The following is a 9068-nucleotide window of genomic DNA, read 5'->3' as shown; positions in this document are numbered from 1 at the left end:
CTGTGCTTCTGTTTGACTGAGTTTGGTCCAGGTCATTTTCAGCTTGCTGTGGATCACTAGCTGGGCAGAAAGAAACCAAGCCATCTATCCATGAGGACTTTCGGTGGGCCTAACTCAACAAGCTGCTTAAGTCCACCTTTTCCTGGAAAAACCTCCAAAAAATTCCACTGAGAAGGCTGTGCTGGGGGCCAGGAAAACCCACTTAAAAGCCTGGATCCCTGCTCTTCCACTGGGCAGCTCATAGCAAGAGGCCCATGTACATGGGTGGTAATGACCTGTAGCTGAAATCTGGCAGACAGGGACCACACAGCAAGTGTCCCCAAAAGGCCACCCACTGTCTCTTGTCCTGAAGAAACATTTCCTTTGCCTTTCCTTTCAGACTGGATTCCCACTGAAACTGTGCATTGCTCTACAAGCTCATGGCTGGGGACCACCTACCACTCCACTGCCTGGATGCCCACCAGAGGCTCAGCCCCTTGGAGTGTCAGTCTAGGAGTGGGGAAAAGGGGGAGAAGAGGGTGACCCTAGCCAGACTTTGTGCTCCCACAACCCTGAATGTGAGAACAAGGAAAGCAGAGATGAGCTCTCTCCTCTCAAGCCCAGGGAGTTGGCCAAGGAGAGTAGGCGTCTCAAGCCCTCACCTAGAAGACAGGAGACGGGGTCCCCTTGGATTCTCCTGAGCCTCCTGCTGTCTTAGCACCTTTCCTGGGGTGCTTAGGAAAGGGGGGCACCCCTCAGACACCACTCAGCCATCCACCTCACAATTACCACTCTCAAGACTGGAGCCCAGTGCTTACCAATTCCTGGTGCAGGAGTGGGAGGGGGTTCTAGCCCCAAATACATCTACAGTTCACCTTTGTGTCTCTGACCACACAGCCAGAAACAAGCAAATCCTTCCGGCTACAATTCAGGTCTGTGGTTTTTTACAAGGATGGAGCCACCAGCTCAATAGGTAACATCAGCGTGTCCCTCCCGTCCGCGAGTTCCAGGATCACCACCTGTAAAACCTATGCCACTTAGGACTGGAGGCTGCCTCCAGCTCCCCTCATCTCTGATTCTATGGCTTCTATAGAGGTTAAGAACCATGTTCAATACTGGCAGCCCTACCAAGGATAGTCACAGAAACCCCAGTGGTCTCTGAGCAGCCTCATGTGCAGCCTAAATACAAGTGCCTTTAAAGATCACTAAAGGGAAAGATCTCAGAGGAAATCCCATCATAGCAGGTCACTCTCACGCCCAGAAGAAGAGTTACCACCTGCAGGGAACTCAAAACTGCCTCCTCATCAGTCGAACACAATGCCAGAGACTCCACCATTGGGAATTTCTTTTAATTAAAGCATTCTCTTCCCCATATTAAATGAAAATGCCCCTGGGAGGGTTAACAGAGCAAGCCTTTATCAACTGTTAAAAACTTTAGGCAAATTAGGTCTTTTTTTTTTTTCCTCCTAAAATAGTAATCCACTTTGGTCTGTATACATAAGATCCAGGCAAAAGACTGTGTGGGTGGCTGGGGAGGCAGGTCTGCTCCTGAGACTTGGCTGCGAAGATGCTGAGGATGAAGGGGAAATGGGGCTTGTGGCAGAGGACATGGGCAGGGACTCTGAAAGGCAGTAAAGGGGCCAAAGACAGACCCCTCCAAGAACTGCAGAGGAGGCCCAGGTGGAAGGAGACCAAGGGAGCCTGTGGAGTCATGCCAGCTCAGGGTCCTCAGACGTTGGGCCCTGGAGTCACTGGACCCCTGAAGCCACCTGAGGAGCTAGGAAGGGATGCGGCAACAGTGCCCAGGGATCCTCCCAGACCCACGGAGGGAGGAAGGCCTGCTGCTTCCAGGCCCAGCCCAAGCTGAGAGTGACAAGGCCTCAGGTAGGTAAGAGGCCATCTGGAAAACAGGGTCAGCATCAGCTTGGGGAAGTTTCCCATCTCAAATCCAGATTCCTCTATCCCACCAAGAACATTCTCTCAGGTCTGAGGCTGTTAAGCCGACAGCCAACTAAGCAAGAGTGCTGAAGGGGTGATGCGGAGTCCTCGGCGGCTGTGTCCACTCTGTTCTCACGTCTGGCCCAGGCCCCACCAGGGTGTCAGAGGGGATTGAAGTGGCCTTGTGAGGAGGCCTGGGGAAGGGTGCCTATGCCCACTAGGAGGGCAGCGCTGGGCTGAGGGCCACTGCAGCAGATCCCTCCATGCAGTAAGGGACAAGACAGTGTTCAGTGTGGAGGGAAAAGGCTGCTGAGGAAACCTGAAGACATGGTCACCAAGTCCCTGAGAAGGCCCAGCCCTGAAGAGCCCCAGTCCTCAGCAGCAGGGGCCAGCCTCAGGGAGGGACAGCCATGCCATCCCAGGGTGGAATGTGCCCCCAAGGTCAGTTGCAGAGCAGAATTCTCTGGACAGACATCCTACTGCCCCCAAAAGACTTAAGCTCAGGCCAACCCTGGAGGCAGAAAAAGGGACCAAATGACTTCTCTGGACCCCAAGCCCAAGATTCTAGAGAATTCTCTGTCGCTTCACCCAGAAATCTGCCCCCTGAGTCCAAATGGAATCATGATCTGGTCAAGAAAAGGGCAGGCTAAGCCAGTATGTGCTTCAGGAACACTTGGGTGGGTTCTCAGCCCCAACAAAGCACCCCTCACCATGACCCACCATTGGAGGGGGAGCCATCTGAGTCTTAAAGAATTGTTTTCTTCTTGGTTTGCCCATAAAATCTAACCCCCAGGGGGTCACATGTAAAGCCTTTAACAGATATCACTTTAGTTATCAGGTAATACCTCAGCAAGAAAATCCATTCAACTATGAGCTCCTTGGAATGGGAAGTATATGGTGTTCATCCGTGTGTCTGTAACACCCAGCACAGTGCCTGGCACACAACTGATGTTTAATATACACTTAAGCAGCAAGTGAACAAATAAATAAGGCAGGGGGCTCATCAGGCACTGGGGAAGGAGCGAAGATGTATATGTGTATGGTGGGTGAGGGAGCATAAGAGAAAGGAAAACGGGGATTAATAGACAAGGTGGCCCAGCGAGCCACATTTTCACAATTTGTGTATGTGCGGTCGCTCAGTCTTGTCTGACTCTTTGCAACCTCATGGACTATAGCCTGCCACGCTGTCCTTGGAATTTTTCAAGCAAGAAAACTGGAGTGGGTTGCCATTTCCTACTCCAGGGGATTTTCTCGACCCAGAGACTGAACCCGAGTCTCCTGTGTCTCCTGCATTGGCAGGCAGATTCTTTACTGTTGAGCCTCCTGAGAAGGTATTTCATAATTTAGCCAAGAGCTAAGAGTAACCTGTCAAGAACTATCAGGATAAGCAGAACCTGAGTGATGGTCCCTTGGCCAGAGCAGCCTCGGGTGGGCACTCATCCAGTAGAGCCTGGGGGATGGGAAGGCACACAGGGCTTCTAGGAATCAGCCCTCCTGCTACTGAAGGACCACGCCCAGGTCCAGGGCTGCAGGTCACCTTACCATTCACCTCACTTTGTCCACATGTCCTGTCTTAAAACTCTCTCTCCATCTACCTCTGGGAGCAACCTGTGGGAAGTAGAGCTTCTGACTGATGGGTGGGTCTGGGGAGGTCTGCAAGCCCAGGCCACTGTCACTCTGTTAATGAATAGACTGAGAGGCCAGGAGGCTGGCGGGCCAGTGCCCTGCCACCTGGGACTCAGGCCTAGTTTCACCCAGACACACACATGAGTAAGGTTTCCTCTGAGTATCACACTGAGAGCTATATTTTGAAATTAATAAGCAGGTCAGACATTGAGTCAGTAGCCAGATGTAGGACAGGAAGTGGAAAAAGTCTCCCACTTCCGTGCAGGTGTTTGAGGGGGCTTGGGGCGGCCCCTCCCATTTCCATGACGTCATGGCTGCCGCGAGGGGCAAGTGGGGCACCCTTTGAAGCTCTCCCACAGAAGCCACATCCTCTGGAAAAACGAGTTAAAAATACCGAGTTAGAGATAGCATCACCCCAGGCCACGTGCCGGGGCTGGGAGGGCCGGGCCGTTACACCACCACGACCGCAGGTGCGACAGGAAGGCGGCGAGCTGGGAAGGGCCGGCGGGGCCCTAGCGGCGGCACCCACGCCCACGGTAGGCAGGGGGGCTGTGCACCCCATGGCGAGAAGTACCCCCGCCCCGCCTATCACCCCCCCCCCCCCAGCCAAGTCCTAAGATCAAACCTTGATCTCACTCGATCACACCATTGCTTTATGCAGGACAGGCCCTCTAGGCTTCTGTCCAGCCCGCCCTCCCCGGGAGGAGTGGGGCCACATCTCCCCCTCCTACGCACAGCTGGAGCTGGTTCTCCAAGGAACCGCTCCAGGTCAGGGTTGAAGTGCAAGATGATGGTCTAGAAGGACATCTGGCTCTCAGAAGCCAAGGAGACCAGGATTCAGGATGCCGGTTGATGGAGAGCCACAGAAGGACCATGGGAATCTGAGACCTGAGTATCGCGGGGTTTGGACGTCCAGCTCTGTGGTAGTGTCCCAGCCACCCACGTGGGGGCAGCAGAGCTCCACCAAAGATGCTTCTTCTCCCTTAATCCGCTTCTTTTGAGGAAAGAAAAGCCCCAAACGCTTAAGAAAACGTCTTTTCAGAGGAAAATAAAAGGACAGGAGACTTCCTTCCAGGAGCCGAGCCCCTGCCCTTTGTCCATCACTGCCCTGGGCTCCTGCCCGGGTGATCCTGTCTCAGCCCTTGGAGGAGAGAGGGTGTAGGGTCTGGCCCGGTAGACAGCAGGGGGCGCTACCTGCCCAGGCTCACCAGGCTCCTTCATCCAGAGCATTAGATAGGAGCCCCCAGGGAGGGGTTGGGGGAGCCCCCTGGGAGCCTGGAGAGAGCTTTGGATTCAGAATCAGAGAGCCTGGGCTAGCCACCAGGATGCACCACTACCTCCTGCCCTGTGGGCATCTCACTAACCACCCACAGCTTCAGTTTCCCAATGGGATCAGTGCTCTCTCACAGGGTAGTTTAAGAACCAAGGCTCCTCTCACAGTGCATACCTGCCAAGTGCGGACACAGGCCAGGCCCCAGGGATCCAGGCTCTGTACAAACTCTAGGACTCCACACAGATGAAGCTCAAGAACAAGCAAAACTAATCACCAGCAACAGAAATGGGAACAGTAGATGCCTCTAGGGTACAAGGACTGGCTGGAAAGGGGCCCCAGGGAAGCTTCCAGGTGGTGAAAATATTCTGCATCTTGATTTGGGTGATTTACACAGGTGTATAGACACGTCAAAACAAGCCCAACTGTACACTAAGATTTGTGCATTTTAGCACAGGTAAATTATACAATAAAGTACTGTTCCTATTAACACATGCACAGATTCAGCATAGTAAACTGAATGCAAATTTTAAGGGAATGCCCAGAAAATTGAATGGAGACCCTGCCTGGGGGTCAATAGAGCTGGGTCAGGCTGGACCACCACGCTGAGATAAAAGTGGGACTGCTGCTTCACTAGGCCAGCGCCCAAGTGAGCCTAGAGTTCTCAGCCCACCAGTGTGTCTCTGTTGCCCACAGGCATTTCTCCCCTCATTAGGGCCCCAGGAGCTTCTGGTTACACCATCTTATGCATTTTCTTTCCCCCTCCACGGCTTCCAGGAGAGCTTGAGGGAGGGGAAATTACAGCACTGGGAGGCCCTGGCAAGGCTGCAGCAGATTTTCAGAACAAAGCCAGCCCTCCCGGCCCCAGGCCACTCCAGGCTGCCCACTCTGCTCTTTGCAACATCCCTGAACACTCTTGCTTTTTATCTCCCCTCTCACCCTCTAGGGCCCTCTCTGCTTTCAAAAGGGCCCCCTTGGGGATGCCCTGGAAGTCCAGCAGTTAGGACTCTGCACTTCCACTGCAGCTGGCATGGGTTCAATTCCTGGTCGGGGAGCTAAGAATCCACATGCCACATGGTACAAGCCTCTCCCCCAAAATGGGCCCCCTTGAGTCCTGGCTAGATGTAAAGTCTGAAAGAAAGAAAGTAGACCACCCCACAATGGGTCGTTTCTCTGGGCAGCCATCGTCCCAAGCCAGAACACCATACATCATCCCAGAGGGGTCTCACCACCTTTGGGAAAAGGGCAGCCCATTCTCACTGTTTGTTTTGGAAATATGGGCACACTCCCACTCCAGAGGCAATAGGATCCAGGGGAGAGAGCCCTCCCATTGTCAGATTCTTTAAAAATCCCCCCGAGAAGCAGAAAGCATGCTTGTCTACCCTTTTCCTGAGCCACCCACACAGAATTCAGCCAAGGAGGAAAAAAAGGAACCATTAAGGAAAGAGCTTATAAATGTGAGACATGGTTGGCAGGACTTCAAAGAGTTTGAGTAGATGAAGGACTGTGGTTCAGAGAGTGGTCAGCAACTGGTCTCCATTTCATGCTTCTAGCCTTGATGGGAGGAAACTGGGCTAACATGAAACAGGACTTTTTTCCAGTGGAGACGGTGAGACAATTTTTAGCAAACTCTAGGGAGGCCTTGCCTCTCCTTGCTGACCCAAGTTATTCCAGAGATTTACCGGGGGACGTGGGTGAGGTGACATCCTTATCTGGAATCTTTATGAAGAATAGCGTGTCTGTGCAACACCAAAGCAAATATGATCTGGCTTTGACCTTCACAGGAAAGCTAAGCAGTAGGCAGGGTATGGTCCCTCCCTTTCACAAACGGAGAAAGGCGAAGTGGCTCCCTTGCCGTCACAGTGAATGAGGCCCACATCAGCGCTAGTGGAAGCCCAAATCCCAGGTGGCTCCAGATACAGCCATCACAGAGAAAGGAGCAGGAAAAGATGGGGTCTCAGGACCAACTGATCGCCCACTCCCACCCCGCCCCAAGACTGCTGTCTTCTATTCTGTCTGGATTTCCCTTCCCTCTTCAGGACTCTTGATCGTCCTCTAGGATTAGAGTAGAGTTGCAAAACAGTTTGCTTTGGAGACACTCCTTCGGTAAATGTTGTTGATTAGTCATCTCCTGAGGCAATGCTTTCTGCAAAAGCAAACTCCAGGACTCAATCACAAGGCAACGAGAGTTAGTAAAGTAATACCTAGACACACTCCAGCTGCCGGTGCCATGACTGATGATAAACGTCTCCTTCTTAGAGAGGCTTTCCTGACCACTGTGTCTAGGTAGCTCCCACCTCACCCCATTGGTAATCACGTCATACCATTTGTGTCCTTCACTCCACTTACAGCAGTTATATTCATGTGCTAATTCGGCCCTCTTCCTGACTAGAATGTAAGGCTCAAAAAGGGAGTTACTATGTCTGTTCTGATCACCTCTGCATGTCTTGGAGAGTAGGCACACAAATATTTTTTAACTCAGTGATGAAGTCATAGAAAGAGCTTCCCCGTCAGACGTCTCTTATAGTATCTTGAAACTACACAGGGTAGTGAAAGTCACTCAGTCATGTCCAACTCTTTGCGACCCCATGGACTATACAGTCCATGGAATTCTCTATGCCAGAATACTGGAGTGGCTAGCCTTTCCCTTCTCCAGGGATCTTCCCAACCCAGAAATCGAACTCAGGTCTCTCACATTGCAGGCGGATTCTTTACCAGCTGAGCCACAAAGGAAGTCCTGATGGGGTAAAAAACATGGCTAATTTTTGAAGCCAAATGTTGGGTATCTGTAAGTTTATCTCTTGACATGCATGTGTGTGCATTGTGTGTCTGCGACATTTTCAGTAAGAAAAAGTTAAGAAACAAAGCTGTTCATCCCTGGATTTAAAAAGGCAGAGCAGTTTCAAATAGCAGAGCCCAGGGATGTCTCTAGGGACATCTAGGGACTCCCTGAGGATGTCTTTCTCCAGAAAAAGAGGAAGACCTGACCTTGGCCACCACAGTCCTTTAGCTGAAAGCCAGTAAAACTGGACGTGCAGCTGAGGGTGAAAAGCAGTACATGTGGACAGTTTCCCGCATTTCTGACGACTGCCCTCAGGGTACCAGTACGTTTGTACAGCAGTCGTATTAACAAGGTACTTTCACTTATATTTTGTTGGGACAACAGTGAGAAGTCCTATTAGCCCCATGTTAGCCTATCATTTTCTCATAAAGTCTAACCCAAGTGCTTTGAAATCAGATAGGAAAAGGATTCAAACCTTCACAGTCGTCTGAGTTTCCATTTCCTCATCTGAAAGAGAACACTACCTTCTCTTCATGGGACTATTGTTGTAGAGTCACTAAGTCATGTCCAACTCTTTGCAACCCCATGGACTGCAGCATACCAGGCTTCCCTGTCCTTTCCTATCTCCTAGTTTGCTCAAACTCATGTCCATGGTGTCAATTATGCCATCCAACCATCTCGCAGGGAAGCGTAAGTAACAGGACACTTAATACCATGCCAGACATACGGAGGGCACTCAGTGGTAGCCACTCCTGGACAGCAAGGCTGTTATCTTGTCTCTGGTGATCTCACGTGCTATGCAGCACCATGCCTGGGTGCCTAATTATTGGCTAAATTTGAGAGACAAAACAAAAGGTCTTTCGGTCAACAGACAGAAGTGGCAGAACATGTCCTTGAATCAACACCTTCAGGGCAAGCGCGGTACTTCCAGCACCAGCCGGCTGCCCAACTCGGGTCTTGAAAATGCCTCTCCTTTTCATCCCATGGACAGGTCTGCATAAGCTTGAACCCACCTATTAATTCAACCTAAGCAAGTATTTTTTTAAATTCCTCAGAAGTCTTTTTTTCTCCCTCATTTCCTTATCTAAAATCCTTGTTCTGTGAAGTATTGTTTCCTCGTGCAGGAAAAATCCATTTATTTATTTTTAATTGAAGGATAATTGCTTTACAGTATTGTGTTGGTTTCTACCAAAAGGAAAAAATCCATTTTTTATATTCGTTAAGTTTTTAAAAGTTAAAGGCAGGAAGTCATACAGCACTGAGACTGTAGAAGCCCTGAGCCGCAAGCCAAGACAGGAGCAGACACAGTCACACCGAGTCTGTACACAAGCGCCCCAGCCCATGGCAACCACCAGGGCAAGTTTGCTGAGCCAAAACCAGAGAGCAGGCCTCTCTGACCCCCACCCCCCAAGTATTTTCAACCATCATAACAAAAGTGTTTTGAAGACTAAGATGAAAGGATGTGATCAAAGA

This window comes from Bos taurus, chromosome 10 (genome assembly GCF_002263795.3).
Source record: "Bos taurus isolate L1 Dominette 01449 registration number 42190680 breed Hereford chromosome 10, ARS-UCD2.0, whole genome shotgun sequence".
Lineage (NCBI taxonomy): Eukaryota > Metazoa > Chordata > Mammalia > Artiodactyla > Bovidae > Bos > Bos taurus.
The sequence above is the reverse complement of the archived record's forward strand: the minus strand, read 5'-3'. Positions refer to the sequence as shown.